This window comes from Panicum virgatum, chromosome 1K (assembly GCF_016808335.1).
Source record: "Panicum virgatum strain AP13 chromosome 1K, P.virgatum_v5, whole genome shotgun sequence".
NCBI lineage: Eukaryota > Viridiplantae > Streptophyta > Magnoliopsida > Poales > Poaceae > Panicum > Panicum virgatum.
In genome coordinates, this window is record NC_053136.1 from 42,823,224 (window position 1) to 42,839,973 (window position 16,750).

General features: G+C 46.1%; 1 long non-coding RNA gene and 1 pseudogene across 1 annotated transcript; both read right to left on the minus strand.

Moving 5' to 3' along the window:
* Positions 1-4,513: 4,513 nt before the first annotated feature.
* On the minus strand, positions 4,514-5,390 carry LOC120709803. Its single transcript, XR_005689784.1, has 2 exons — positions 5,149-5,390; positions 4,514-5,052 (listed from the first exon to the last, which is right to left on the minus strand). It is a non-coding gene; the product is annotated as an uncharacterized LOC120709803 (long non-coding RNA).
* A 7,383-nt stretch (positions 5,391-12,773) lies between these two features.
* On the minus strand, positions 12,774-15,693 carry LOC120709750 (annotated as a pseudogene).
* Positions 15,694-16,750: the final 1,057 nt, after the last annotated feature.

Genomic DNA, 16,750 nt, shown 5'->3' on the forward strand with positions numbered 1-16,750 from the left:
CGAACCACGTTAAATCGTGTGTCTTGGTGTCTTCACGGGAGTTTGCATATTCTCTCCCTTACCTCTTTACTTATCGTATTACGTTTCCGCATTTACTCTATCTTGCGTGCCTTTACTTTCCTAGTTAGTTTGATTAGGATTGGCTATAGGTTGCAAGTCTTTTAGGGGTAAGTAGAAAGTAGCATAGATAAACCTTAGTCATAACTAGCATGTGTAGGACGTGTTAGGTTTATCTCATGCAAATAGATTGAGTCCTAGGATAAAAAGCGATTAGCGACCCTATTCACCCCCTCCCCCTCTAGGGTCGGACACCCCGGTGATCCTTACAGCTTCGCTGCCTGCCGAAGTCCCGGACCTTCGGCCCGCATCCCGCAGGTCTTCCGAACTCTTCGCACCACACTGAAGGCTTCTACCTTCAGGGTTTTCGTCTCCGGATGAAGCGCTCATGCCCCACCGTCCTTGGACATCGCGGCCATCTGCCGCCATGTCTTCGGTCAGCTTTCCTTCGGTGCGGGGACCGAAGGTGGCGTCCCCCAACAAGTAGATTTTCCTTTTATGAGTCCTTCCCGGCTAGTAGGGATGCATCGGGTTCGATCTCCAGCTTATTGGTAAGTTTCGAGTCAAGTAACGTAGATAGGCTTAAGGTTGACGGTGCATAGCTTCTTTCTCTATCTGTTTTACTCAAAGTTATCGAATATCATGGATCTTAGATTTATAGTACATATCTTGGATCTTAGATTTATAGTACATTGCTTTTATCTAGATCTAGTTTATTCATCAGTTATCGATATCACCCTTTTTCTTAGATTAACTTGTTTAGTCTAGCTTGTTTCAGTTTTTATCACAAGTTATCCAGCCTAGGTTTATCACATTAATCGGCTTTTTACCTTGATTTCATCACCATAGCCGATTGGATCTAGATTCAGGTGTTGTTCACAAGCTTTGTTAAGTAATTAACACTACTTGAATAATTGAATCAGTTATTCCCTAGCCGATTTGTTGGCATTGGATCTCTAGCCGATACCCCCTGTGGAACGATTTGAAACATCAACCGATACGTTTTAGTATTTGACGTTTCCTATCCCTTGTCAATTGCAGATCAAACTGACTGGCACACAAAGCACCTACGCAATGCTAAGTGGACTCTGTACTATAGAGTGAAGCAGATCTCCCATGTCCTCGCGTTTGGTTGCGTAGAGATCCTATCGCTGGATTTTTGCGTTAACAGCAATAATAATATACTTGATTTTAAGTAATTCACCCCTCTCCTTTTAGGCTATATAATCGATTTCTTTCAGACGTACATACATGGGGTGAAGAGCCAGCGACCACTTTGCTCCTGTTGATAATTGCTAATATTTTGTGAAAAGATGGAGTAGCATGTGACTCTGAGAACCAATGGTGATCATCTTTGGATGATGAGTGATTGACAACATCGTGTGGATTTTGATGTATCTCTTTATTTGTGATGTGCAGGTATAGGATGCGGCATGACGGTCGATGGCGCGAGGTGAAGGTTAGGCGAAAGATTCATGCTGAAGGACCGTGGTGAAGGATGAACGCGAGTAGACTTTGTGAAGAGAAACGTTCATGCTGAGAGACCAAAATGGTGAAGGGTGAATGCGAGTAGGCTTGGACAGAGGAACCTGAGGAGGCCGGGTGGAGTCATGGGTGGTCCACATGATGAAAGGAAGAGCAAGAGTATATAGTGATGAAGACGGCGTCGGCCAAGTCGGCGAGGACGATGACGAGTCAAGTAGGCGGCTCGGGCGGTGGGCGCGGGCGAACGAATCGAAGGCGTCAAGGCTCGGCGGGAGGTCGGACACGCGTCAACGTCGTCGGTTTGACCGGCTTGGCCTCCAAACTGAGGAGTCAGTCACGTCGTGCAGCGGCGTGCGAGAGGGTTTGACCGGTTTGGCCTCAAAATCGGGGGAGACAGGTTTGACCGGTTTGGGACTCAAAATTAGGGGCGGACTTGACGCGGTCAAGGCCCGGGCGGAGGGCGCGTGGCTCCATCGCGAAGCTTGCGTCGAGGTGAAGCGAAGCTGTGAAGGCGACATGTCCTTTCATGGCTCCTACAAAAGCTAGACAATTTTGCCTCTACGTGGGCGTGTATCTTAATTAATAGAAATTAACAGAGTAGGAGTATTTTAGTTTTTCGGAGGAGGTTTGGATGATAAGGAGTGGGCTGCCATCCAAGGTGGTTGGCCAGTTTCATTTGCCTCCTCCTTCACCCTTTCGGTTTCTCTCTTTTTCACTTATTCTCTTCACCTAGAGTTAGGGATAGATATGGATTAGTGAGACCTTATACTAAGAATTTGATAGAAAAGGAGGCTCTTTCCTCCTAGTGCCATCCGGGCGTCGAGATCTGAGTTCATCTTTCTTGTTGTTCGTGTTTTTCTTTTTCTGTGATTTTCGGAGTATTTTCGTGCGATTTTCGATTCGCGAGTTATACTCTTAAGTAGAGGCCAATGTTCGCGGTTGCGGGACACCGGTTGGGAAACTGGTGCCTTTGAACTTTCTCAGCCGGTGCCCAAGGCCCGTTTTCTAGTAGTGATTGAAGTTAAATATGTTCAGGTTTTAGAGGAAAGCAAGAGGGAGAACCTTGTTGTGGCGTGCATCCATCCGAAAGGTAAGGATTATTATTGACTGTGTAATAATTATTGCTGTAGTAACAGGTGTAACCTCCATATGACGTGTTTGCACAATAGCTGTTGGTGGCACAAGCATAACTAGCGTTGTTCATTTGTGCTCTTTCACAGCTTGGTTGGTCCATGATGGCAACCCCAAGATCAACGCCATAAATCTTGCTTGTATTTGTCCAACTTGAGAAAAGATCGGTTGCGTTTTGCAAGTAATAATTTGAAGCCATTAAAGCCATGATGCCAGAGTGCATAGAATCTGATCGTGATGTCAGACCATCTACCCGAACAATAGTTGCATGAAAGCCTGAGATCTCGTGTTGTAACATGATGAAACAACAACCAATCCCATTGCAAAGACTTTGATTTGGCAATACCTCCCCGTGGCACCTACTCGTGCAGGAGCCGATGAGGTTTTCAAGGGAATCGAACAAGTTGACATCAAAATCACATCCCAGGACAAAGAAAGCGTTATAACTCGGGATAGTAAAACCCTTAGCTGGAGCCTCCCAGGACATATTGTAGGTGCTGTTCATACCTGATCCCAATGTAATGTTAAAGAACATAGGGACCTCAACTGATAAGTCACTATATATGTGTGTGACCTGAGTTGTGCTATTGCCCAGAAACAGCTTTGGAGGTTGAGTGTTGTAGTTGCAGGTAAGCTCAAAGCCTTGTCGGAAGCAGCCGGCCCCTGTGCCGAAAGGGTAGGAGATGTTGACGTCACCGCAGCTGGTGGGGCAGTGAGCTAGTGAGGCGGCCAAAGGGATATGCAATATCCCTCCACTACCTGAGGCCGCGGATGCAGGCGGCATGGCAGCCAAGCACGCCAGCACGAAAGCCATGGCGCAAGCTATCACTCTGGCCGAGCTCATCGCTACGCCAATCAGCTGGTCTTGTTGGTGTATGTTGGTGTTCCGGGCTACTCTAATCAGCAACACAATGTTCCGTGCATGCGTAGAAACTCTATAAAGGCAACCCTGATGAGCAGAGTTGCGGACTTGCAGTCGTCGATCGGCCGCCGGGTTCATCACGCGCGAGGCGCGACTCGTCCAACCGTGCGGTCGCTAGCTGGACACGCTGAGCGCTCTGGCATTTCTGTATCAGTCTCAGTGCGTTGTTTAGAAGTGTACAAATCTGCAAGATGAGAAGTCTTTGCACACTGAATATAGAAGCTAAGGGCCCTGTTTAGTTTCCAAAAAATATTCTACAGTACCCGTCACATCGAGTGTTCGGATATATGTATGGAGCATTAAATGAAATTGAAAAAAATAACTGTATACACAGTCTAACTGATTACACAGTCTAACTGATTATCACGAGATGAATCTTTTAAACCTAATTAGTCTATGATTGGACATTATTTGTCAAGTAACAACGAAATGTGCTACAATATCAAAACCAACAACTTTTCACCAACTAAACAGAGCCCAGATACCTTTCATCGGGCCACCTTCGAGGGCGACCACGTAGACTTTGAATTTTTACTACTACTGCGACTACTACTCCAATCAGCTAGTGACTTGTTGACGTGCAATTCTTCCGCAAGTAGCTCTCAACCAGGACCCAATCCCATGACTTATGCTGGAAAAGTTTTGGTTATGTACCATCAAAATGAAGAAAACGGGCAAATATGTGCCGTCAAAAGATTTTTTTCGCACAAACAAACGTGCATATCCCGCCTTGCTAAACTTCCATGCATGATTGTGAATTTGTGATCTCTAATTTTTTTTTACAAACTTTCTTCAAGCTGTCTCTCTCTTCCTCTTCAGATAGGATTGACCAAATCTTAACCAATTCGTCCCCTGATGAGTACATCCAAGAACAAGTTAGGTTTCGATGATTGTTCTAGTATTTTTTTTAGATTAAAGTTAGAAACCGGCCTTTTATATTCACGTGGTGGATATATAAAGCCAAAGATTACAAGAGCACTTACACTATAATCCTCAAAATGAGGGATACAAATATAAAACCGAAAGCACTAAAACTAAGAAAGAAAACTAGAAGACTATGCTTCAATCTTCTTCTTCATTCACGTTTGAGTCTGGTTGCACCAAACCTCTGCACAACACAAATCCAACACATCTTGTCTACTTAGAAATTTGATGTTTGTATTGTTTGTTGCTTACGTGCTTGCCAAATCCTTCCACATAGAAACCACAACAAAGAGCCCCACTTAGACAAAGAATTTATACGCACAGAACCTCCATGGCGATGCCTCCAAGGAGAACACAACGCTGAAGACGCTGTCGCCGCCCATCCAATGAGTCGGAGTAAGATTTTCACCCAGAGGACTACTGCCCATTGCAGAAAGCATCACAACAGCATCTCAAGGAAGGAAAATGATACCAAAATAGCGCCGGCAGTGTTGACCTAACACGCAGTCAGGTAGAGCTTTCGCCCGATGCTCCTGCAAGACAATTGTAGACAATCCATCACCACCATGGGTAAGCAAGCCGTCAACACAGCAGTCTCGCAAGCCGAAACTGAGTCAAGTGTCTCAGACCACCGGACATTGGCTGCCACCGTCACTGACGACGAGGAGGCGCAGATAGGAACGGGTGCGGTGCCCAGGCGCGGTGCCTTGCAACCCACGAGCCACACCACGAGGAAGGGCACAACGGGGAGCCCGACGCTGCCCCGGCCACCAGTGCCGAGGCGCGGGCGAAGCCTGCCCACCGTGAAGAGGGCGCGGCCAGCCCCGTCACAACTGCATATTCCAGTATGGGCAACAGAAGTTTGTGTCACATTTCGGACTCCATCAAAGAGCTAGAGCGTACTAATACTACTTAGAAACAGATGCGGAGGATGCTGAGCTGTAACGATCAAAACGCAAAGGTCACTGGCCTGATGCTAGGCTGATCGAGATGCTTTGCTCGCCAAATTAAACCTGCAGAGCACAAGGACTACACGTCACTGCTCTCGGAACATTATACGAGAATTTTTACAATAAAAAATGTTAAGAAAAATATTTTGTACGCATGTGAGAATTGATTTATCGAGTGGATGGCGTGTTCGTATGAAGTCTGTCGTCTAAATTAAAAATTCCCTTCCCTATTCGCGCGGAACGTGGTGTTACCGCTGACTGAGATCACGACAACACGAGTCGACCGGTAGTCTGAAGAGTTCTGAGCATCTGGAAGACAGCGAAGAAAGATGTGACAATGTGAGCTTCCGGCGTGTGTGCGTGATGACCTTGGATTGGTTCCACGCCTGCGGCCCTGCTGTTGAACGCCTTGTCAATTCCTGTAACTTTTGCAATAGTTCCAAGCGTCCGAGGAAGGCCGGAGCCCCGCACAGTTTGGGGTTGGATCGGACGGACAAGACAGAGCAGCCAGTTAGTTAGAGTGAGTGCCATGCCCTCAAAAAAAAAAAGAGGTAGAGTGAGTGCTAATAAGAGCTTCTGAGAACCACCACACAGGATCCAGGGCACATCTCGTGGCAAAGTTAGCGCAGGTTGATTGGTTAAGAAGAGACAACAGAGGGTATAGTTAGTCAAACGGGCTAGGCTCGCTGGGCCGGCACTGGCATGACCTTAAAAAACACAGCCCTATAACGGCCCAGTCCGTGGCCAATCGGGCCAGTGTCATGTTAGTGCCAGGCCTAGTGCCGTGCCTGGACCGCATTTGTGGCCCGCGGCACTAGCACAGGCACGGGCCGTTTATTGGGCCAGCACGGGGGGCATGAAAAAGGCCCGATAAAGCACGGCCCATATAAAAAAAACTAATCTCTTTTCAATTCTTCTCCACCCCTCCTCTCTCTCCAACACCAGCTCGCTGGCCCCCTTCACGCGGCGCCGCCGCTCCTACCGCCCGCCCGCGCACCTGCCCTGCCTCCACGCGCAGCTGCTGCAGCGCCCACGTTCACCGGTCGCCGCCTGCTCAGGCCGCCGTTACCCCTGGCCCCTAGCTTATACTAATCTTCCCCGGCCACCGCCACCACCCTCAGCCCCCCGGCCGGCACGGGTCGTCCCCACCTCCCGACCACCGCCGTCGCCCACGTGCAGGCTGCCGCCATCGCCTCCCGCATGCTGCCGCCGCCGTCATATGGCATCCCTTCCTCCCCATACTCTACGCCGGGCCGCCGGCCACCTCCGCTATGCACGACACGGCACGCCGGCGCCCTCGTAGGGTCGTGCCTCGGCCGATGCCTCGGCACGACGGCACTACGCGACACAGCACGACAGGCCCGCTGTGCCCTACCGTGTCGTGCTTCGCCGGGCCAGTGACGTGCCGTGCCTAGGCGGCTCGTTTGGCCAAGTATAGCAGAGGGTGTTGTATCAAAGACCGGAACGGACGACCAGAGAGAAAGAGAGGGGTTGACTGGGAGGCTTTAAAAAAGTCTTCTTGATAAGAACAACACAAATGTCCCGAATCAACCTGACAAGCCTCTATTCAAATTGCTAAGGTGACACAAGCCAACTCGTGACGAGCTCACCTTAGGAACGGATTGGAAAAACTTGATGCAAAGCAGAAACCAAGATTAACCAAAACGCCGAAAGCTTGACACTAAGCTCGACAGAAAGCGGAACCAAACGTAAGGTGATCTACTCGAGCAAATCTATCAACAAAGCGTGCGAAGATTCAATAGTGATTAACAAAGCAAAAAATCAAGCAGAAGATAGTCAGCTAAGAAAACACCGATAAAAAATCAGACCAGAAGTAGTCACCAATTAATTAGCTTAATTAGTTGTTCAATACAAGAGCTCAAATTCATTTAGAGAACAATCTAACCAACTATTCAATTGATCAGCAACCTTTTCTTCTAGCAGTCACCAAGATCACGTGGTCACGGCGGACTCACTGACCCTAGAAATGATGCTAGGAAAGACAGTTCAAAAGATTTCAACCAAAACGAGTTGAGAGCAAACCAAAATGGCAAGTCCCAGAGAAAAACCGGAACTTCTGGATTTATAATTGGAACTTCTAGAAATTCCAAAACCAGAACTTTCGGTTTCTAAAATCGGAATTTTTTTTGTTTTGGCTCGGGGGCACAAACTAAAACTTGGAAGCTATAGCGAACGACCACAAAAAATCATGAGATTCGAACCAGATCTCTCCAAAAATTTCACTTTATAAAAACCACTGGTTTTCCCTAGGCGTAGGAAGATCTGAAGAAAAATGGAAAACAAAATCAAATGACTTCTAAAATTCATGAAATTTTAGCCAGAGCTTCTCCTAACCAAGGTGAGTCTTTGCACAAAAGATCTTCTCAAAAGGATCAAGACTGTACTACGAATTTCACAAATTTAGTCAAGAACACTAGAGAACAAGGGTTTTGGGAAAACTTAAAATTTGAGGGGTGGTCATGGATTCGGTAGGGGATTACCTTAGATGTTGTTGCACATGTCCCAGCACCAAATCCCATCAAGAAATCCTTCCCGAATCGCAGCCAAAGTGAAGAATAAAAAATCACCCAAAAATAGGGAAAAAGATAAACACTCAGGATAATAAGATTGAACACGAATTTGATCTTCGGATTGCTTCATGAGGGCCGATTACAAGCCACTCCTAGCCTAATCAAAGCATGGATGGCAAAGAGCTCAAACAAAGAGTTGCTCTCCTTTCTTCCTCTCTCGAACCCTAAAAGTCTCTCTCACAAACAAATGAGAGGATCTCCTGAAAGTGCATCTAGGCCCCTAATGGGTTTTGGTGAATTGAATGACAACATGATTAAAGGACTAACATTTTTAATTGAGATATCATGAGCAGGGATTTATTTGTATATCATTGTGTGTATTGTCTCATGTATCAAGGAATCGAATAAAAGAGAGCTTATTGAACAAAGTCAAGCTTGTAGTGATGAGAAATGAGAAACAAGTTTTCATGCAATGACAATATATGGTTTCTATTCATGGCTTGACATATTTGAAGAATATTTGAGATATAAAATTGTTAAAAAGTATTATTGCAAGCTTCATGGAGTTAAACAAAAAGAGAAGACATACACGTATGTGCTACATATTGATCTTATATTGTGAAGCTTACAATGCTTGGAATATTATTATCAAATCATGGTTACAAAGCAAGACAAGCACATTATGAATAAAAGATAGAAACAAGTGCTCATGTGTTATTTGATGGTTTCTAAATATGACTTGTTAAAGTGGAGTATGCTTTGTCTAAAGGGTCAAAGTTTCATGATTACAAAGCAAGACAAAGAAATGAAGATATAAGAATGAAGTATGGAATTCATTGTTGATGTGCAAAACTTAGCTCAACATGGCAAGGGTAAGTGATGAAGAAGCCAACCGAGATGACTAGTGTGAGGGACTAAGCAAGCTTTGGTGAAGCGACGGCTTACCATGTGTGCAAGTGCTAAGATGAAGTGCTAATATCCGTGGGGTGTTCGAAGTATCATATCCAAGCCTAGTTGTGAGAAGCAATGCAATACATCAAACATTTTATTGGAGTGACTTGAGTATTCAAGGATAGTTTTGCAAAATGATTTGGAGCTCTAAGTCACTAGCTCAAGTATGGATTTGCTCAAGAAGATATTATGCAATGTTGGAATCCCAAAGTTGAAGAAAGTCAAAGTATGGCAAAAGCTGAAGCAATTCAAAACTCAAGTGGTTCAAAGGTGTTTGATATTCAATCTTGAGTATAGATACTCCGTACTATCAAGAGGGATGCAACATTGATTGATTGACATGGTCAAAAGTGCTCATAGGTCATCCCAAGTGAGAATCCTGAGAGAAAACCCCTAAGAACTGACTTTGTGCTGCTTGGATGATCAAGTGTTGACTTGGTGGACCGAGTAGAGCACATTAACTTAGGTTTGGGCTTCTCTGGCCCAGACCTGTCTAACCGGTCTGGGGTATAATGGCTAGCAGTTTGAATAGACCGGTCTGACCGGTCTAGGGGACCGGTCTGACCGGTCTGCACTGACAGAGCAACGGCTAGTTTTTAGAGAGTGGGATATTTATACCCCTCAGCCCCTCTTGCGTGTGCTGTTGGTTCTTTGCATTCTCTTGAGCTTTCTAAAGCATTTTCTTGGCCAGCTAGCTTCCTAAAGCATTTCTCTTGAGCTTACTAAAGAGATTGAGCAAGTGTGAGATTGTAGAGCATTGTGATAGCTGCAATTTGAGCAGCAAGAGAGCAACCATAGCTTGAGCACTCGAGATTTGTCAAAGCATTCAAAGCTCGCATTTGTTACTCTTGGAGGGTTGCCTCCTAGACAGTTAGGCATCGCCGACTAGCTCCCAATGTTGTGGTGAGCAGCGGCAAGTCTGTGCGGGTGTGATCTTGCCCCCTTGGTGGAAAGGATCAAGATAGTGGAATCGGGGAAGTGGTTGAAAGAGACCCAACTCAAGGGATCGAGTTGAAAGAGACTCACACCCAACGAGTTCCTCAACGGAGACGTAGGATTCACGGTGGTGAATCTGAACTTCGGAAAACAAATCCTTGTGTCTCCATTGTGGTTTGCCTCACTACTTTGAGTTTTAGCATTTGTTTTATAATTTCGCATCGTTCTACTTTGGTGTGTTGTTTCTGTGTGAGTAGGGACTTGCAATACATCTATATTCACCTGTAGGAATAATACATCAAGTTGTCTTAGTGCTAGAGCTCGAGGAGGGAGAAAACTCTGATTTGTGCAGGTTCTGCTAGTGACCAGTCTGACCGGTCACCTCAACCGGTCTGACCGGTTGGTTGTATTGTTCAGGTTTCTAAGTGTTAGACCGGTCTGACCGGTTAGTATGCTGACAAGCCTGTTTTAAGTTGTAATTTGCAGAATTTATTGAAACGCCTATTCACCCCCCCTCTGGGTGACATCCGAGGTCCTTTCATCTCCACCAAAGAGCTGCAAGAGGTGGCTTCCCACAATAGCCCCTCCACACCTATTTATATATATAGACGTTGGCCAAAAGACCAAAATGTCATTCCATCAAGTATACAACCCAAATACCCTCCAGATGTAAAACCATTCAACTTTTTTCTCAAATTACCGGACTGACATGCCGCCTTCACAACTTTGCTTCACCTCGATGCAAGCTTTGTGATGATGCCACATGCCCTCCATCACCGCCATCCGGACGCACTAGACGCGTTCCCAGTTTTGAGGGCCAAACTGGCAAACATGCCACCTCTGATGGTGATGTGTGTCCGACCTCTGCCAAGCTTTGACGCCTTCAAGTCCTTCGCGCTCCCACCGCCCGGGCAGCATACTCGAGTTTGCCATCATCTTCCTCCTTGACTTGACCGACGTCGTCTTCATCACCATACCGTCCATGACTCCGCCCGAACTCCTCAGGTCCCTCGGCGCCAAGCCTCCACTTGTCCATCACCACCACATGATGCATCCGCATCAAGCCTCTTGCTTGCTCATCATCACCGCATGGTCCATCCCACCCAAGCTGGAGCTCGCCCTTCACCACATGTCATCGGCCACCATGTTGCATTCTACACTTGCACATTATGAGCGAAAGAGATACATCAAACCAACACAATATTGTTAATCACTGATCATCCAAAGGTGACCACCATTGGTCCTCACCGTCCATGATCGGGCCACTTATTATACACTAATACAACCATGAGACTTCATGCACAAGTAGTGGAGCGTTTGTGTTAGTGTGAAGGTGCGTACCTAAAATGGAGCTCCGATCCATGGGTTCTAGTCCCACTAGATGTGTGTTAATTACGGTCGTTGCTGGCCCCCCAAACGACTCGCCAAGCAAGCAGCGTGGCTAGCATGGACCAGTAAGTCAGCCGAGCCGCCGAACGATTGGATCCCGAGCTGAAATGGAGCTCCAATCCACGGGTTCTAGTCCCACCAGATGTGTGTTAATTACGGATTGGATCCCGAGCTGCCGAACGAGAACAAGCTCGCCACCAGTGTGCCACCGCCCGCTCCTCTCCGCGCGCCATCGCTCGCGAGTGCGCCGCCAGCCGCGCCTCGTCGCCCTCCCCTCCGAGTCGATCTAGATTGGATCTGGGGGGTGGGAGGTGGGGATCGAAACCAAACCGGAACGGGGTGGAGGGAGGCCGAACCGGGCCTGTTTTTAATCCAGGCCGCGCAAAAGAACGATGATTTCGGCTCAGATCTGGTTGTAAACTGGGCCGCTCCAATCCGCTCGGAATGGGTCTTGTTCCGGGCCATTCCGGCTGCAACCAAACGAGGCCTTACTGGTCCACGTAGATTGCTGATAAGCCACGGCCAAATAAAATCAATGCGCAGATTATTACTTCTTCACTCTATGCATTGGTTTGAATAATCCCCTAAAGTGTCCCGGCAGCATGCATGTAGACATGTAGAGCCATTGCCCGCCCCGGCTGGCCCTAGGTTCTAACCTGATGATGTTTTCAAACTGAAATATGACAATAAGTCAATCAAATCACATAATCTACCTGTAATGTCTGTACTACACTGAAAATACTCCACAAGACAGAAGACGGGCAAAAGAAGGAAGCAATGTGAGCCCAGATGAACTGGCCCGTGACAGGATCGCTTTGGTTGGTTGGGCGGAGAGGCAACCTTTTCCTTCATGGGCCATCCTTTGAATGAAACATTGCATCGGCCCATCTCGCAATATCCTTTTGAGCCCGAACGTCGCGCTGTCGGTACCGTGCACCCGTGCTGGTACTATGCCATTCCCTTGTCCTCATCGCCGACTCTGCCGAGCGCTGCTCTTCTCAATCGACGGGTCGCCACAGCGTCGATAGACTAAGGGGGGTAGGCACGGTGGGACAGGTTCCCTTCCGGCTCGGGATCTCCTCTCCTCTCCGTCCACGCTCCCATTGCGAGTAGCAGCGCCGGCCGACGCGGCGCCATCGCCATGGCTATTGAATGTCTCCTAGAATCAGTACGCTCCCTTGGCACATGGCCATCTCAATTGAATGTATTGCTTGATGTACTAGTAACAATGGAGTTCTGAACTTAGTTCAGCACTTGTCTAATAGGTGCTACTGATACTACCACGAAAAGACATGCAGCGGAAGAGTATGTTCCTATAGTGTCCTGATTTCGTCTTGCCTAATCTTTCATTGTTCTGAGCGTCAATTGATAGTAGTCATGCTAATACTAGCAAAAAAAGGTGTCGTAATAGGTTGCAGCTCAAATCATATATAAGTCAGATGCATACAGGAATCATTGATCTTACCATTTTGCAGTTGACATTAAATTATTATTGGATCGTTGGCAACCACCACTGTTTTCTTATTCAACCAGATCTCTAATACACAATGACTCATGTTGTACTTATATGCATCAACACAAATATAAGTGCGCAAGACACGTGGCATACAACACATCGATCATACACGTAAAATGTATCTAGGTGATGTAGTCTGATGTAAAGGAAGCTAACTATAATGTGACCCTTTACTACAGGATATGGTATCCTAGATGTGTTCAATACCTAAACAAGCGCTAAGTTAGCGTGGCATTTCAAATGAAGATACAAATTCTTGCTCCAAACTGTAGCACCCTGACATCCCCTGATGCGTAGCATTGACAATATTCATATGTTCATGTGGGTTCTTAGCTTCTGGGCATAACAAAGGCTCAATATCTCCATCTTTTTCATGTAAACATTGTCTTTTTCTCAGCCTTTTTGTTCTTAGGAATTGCAACCTCATCTCTACTTCTTTCATAGTTGGTCTCTCCACTCCTTTGACCCTTAAGCATGCTTTTGTGAGTGAGGCAATTTCATTAATCTCTTCCTGGTCTGCCTCTTCCAAAACTTGTGAATCCAGTATTCCTAAGAGAGACCCTTCCTGAAATCCTTCAACGAAGTAATAGGCTAGGCTTTGTTTTGCACCTAAATCATTGATAAAAATTGGCTTCTTTCTTGTCAAAAGTTCGACAAGTATTACTCCAAAGCTATATACATCACTCTTCTCAGTTAGTTGTCCAGTATGGTAATACTCTGGATCCAAGTAACCAAATGTTCCTTGGACAATTGTCACCACATGAGTTTCATCAAGTGAAAGAGATCTTGAAGCACCAAAATCAGAAACCTTGGTTGTGAAGCTGTCATCTAGCAGTATGTTGGAGGACTTCACATCTCTGTGGAAAATTGGTATTGAAGCAGCTGAGTGTAGATAAGCAAGTGCTCCTGCCACTTCCGTTGCAATCCTAATGCGATCATCCCATGATAACAAGCATTTAACTGTAGTGTCGCTGTGAAGAAGTTCATACAGAGTGCCATTTGAAATGAACTCGTAGACAAGCAGGGGCACCTCATCTTCCAGGCAGCAACCAAACAATTTCACCACATTGCGATGTATAATTTGAGATAAAATAGCAACCTCATTAATAAATTGGTCTATCTCTATTTGTTCCACTATTTTTGATTTTTTTTATGGCAACCACACGTTGGTCAGATAGAATCCCTTTATAAACTGTGCCATGTCCACCACGACCAAGAACACGGGTAGCATCGAAGTTGTTGGTTGCCTTCTCCAATTCCTCTAATGAAAATATCTTTGTGTTACTTGTTGCGTTTTCATCTGAGATTAGTTGCTCCAATAGCAGGCCTTGATTTTTCTTAAAGTATGCTCGTCGGATTCTCTTTTGGATGCTTTTCTTCCACTTATTGGCGAGTACAATTGCACCCAATGCAATAACTATGGAGCCAAGGCCACAGCCAGTTCCAATTGCAGTACCTATATGCATTTGCTATTGTTATGAAATCACTTTAATGTTTACAAATCGTAGTGCAAGGGACTCTTGTTTGTTGTGGCTTACCCAAAAGAAGATTCCGTTGCTTGGTTGATGTAACACACCGCCTGTTGATGGAATCAAATTCTTTACTACGAGGACATGGTGCGCAAACGTAGCTTCCAGGAATGTTTTGACATGTACCGTTGCAGTGGTTTGCTGGCAGTGAGCATTCATCAATATCTGTACATGATTCATTTTGTTAAGGCAGCCATAGATAGATATATATATATATATATATATATATATATATATATATATATATATATATATATATATATATATATATATATATATATATATATATATATATATATATATATATATATATGCTTGCACTAGTACGAGCTGCTGAAAAGAAATCCTGACTACAAATCAAATTTATTAGTTTTATTCCCATTTTTGGGTATGCGCAAAATGGTAGTGCTGTAGCGCATACTGAACGAAAGGAGGAGGGGTACCTTTGCAACCATTATGTACGTACGGATTTCCTTCGAAGCCAGTAGAACAATTGCAACGATACCCCAATAATATATTCCCATGGGTTACGTGTAGGCACGAACTGTTTACACTCTGACATGCATAATTGCTGTAGTTCTGCAAAGCTTGTTGGCAAGTTGAGTTGGTAACTGCCCATCTTATAACAATGTCATACTCCAAAGAAAAATCAAATCGATCTTCCACGGGGCTGCCGATGAATATAGCTCCCCTTTCGTCGATCTGAGATATTATTACTTCTTTCCCAGAGCTTGCATTGTTTAGCATGTTCCTAACCGTCAGATTCCCATCTTCTACCGACACACCAGTCACGTGATACTGTGCATAATCTCCTACGGTAAAAAGCGCTTCTCCTGTTGTTGTACAACTCAGTCGAAACCTTTCATTACCAAAACAGCCTTCTTCGAGCCCAAAAGGGAAGGGAACGCTCATGTTTCCACATGACCTCAGGCAGTGTTCTTTAGGTCTGGGGTTGTAATCTGCTCCATAATAGATTAACAGAGAGTAAGAACAAGAGGATTGAAGTTAAATATGTTCAGGTTTTAGATTAAAACAAGTAGGGAGAGAACCTTGTTGTTGCGGCATGCATCCTTCCAAAAGGTAAGGATTGCCCTGATTGGAATAACCGGAGCAGTAACAGTTGTAACCCCCGTATGATGATGACGCATTTCTACAGTTGCTGTTGGTGGCACAAGCATAACTTGCGTTGCTCATTTGCGCACTTTTCGCAGCTTGGCTGGTCCATGATGGCAACCTCAAGTGTAGCGTGTAACGAACATGGCACCATTTATGTCATTTCGAGTGATTTTGGTGATCGAATGACAACACAACACTTGGACTAATATGATTATTAAGATGATCATTCTCAGGCTTTTAGGTTCAAGTGATGACAAAGAGAAAGAGAAGATAGGCGTAGCAAGGCCCGAAGGGCCACCCCTACGGGGGTTCCGCTACCCGGTTAGCGGACGGGGGTCTAGGGGGAGCCGCCCCTCGCGGGGGTTCCGCTACCCGGTTAGCGGACGGGGGTCAAGGGCAGCGCCCTGAAAGCTCTTCGGATCCGGAGCACCGGAAGAACCGATGCCTAAGCATCGGTGCATCCGACGCTTGTCGGAAGAACCGGCGCTATGAAGTTTGGTGCAGAAGAGAATCGAAGCCAAGTCAGCCTATAGGCACCGGTTGAACCGACGGGTCAAAAAGGGGGCATCGGTGCATTGGGCGTCCTATGTTCCAAAGACGATGTCAAGACCCCAGGAGAAGATTCTTCAGCACCGGTTGAACCGGTGAGGCATCGGTGCATACCATCGGTGTAATGACGTCAGCTGTCAGGAGATGATTCTTAAGCACCGGATGAACCGGTGATGCATCGGAACAAAGCATCGGTTCAACCGGTGGTCACTGCATCAGCTGTCAGGACTTTAACGGCTACTTCGGTTTATGAGTGACCGAAAGAACCGACGCTACCCCTGCCAGAGGCATCGGTTCTTCCGGTGATACGCATATTTTCTGCTGACCGTTGGAGCAACGGCTACAAGACTTGGTGGCCTATATATACACCTCACCCCGGCCATTTGAAGTTTGCTGGAGTTGCTGGACATCCCACACACACCCAAGAACATCTCCAAGCCATACAAAAGCATCAAGATCATATCCTTAACCCTTAGCACACTTTGAGAGTGTTGTGTAAAGGATTAGCTCTTAGTGAGTGAGTTTGCAAGGCTTAGAGCCTTTGTGCTGTGGTTCATTAGCAAACCAAAACAAGAGCTTGGTGCGCCGGCACCTTGGAGCGTGAAGCTCGCCGGCAACGTCATCGACCCTCCGACTTGGTGTGGAGCGGCGATGACATCTTTGTGCGGGGGACGTGGAGACCCCCATCGTTTGTGGAGAAGCTCCTTAGTGGAACCCGGGGACAAGGTGACCGTGATTGTGTTCACGGAAGAGACTTGGTGACC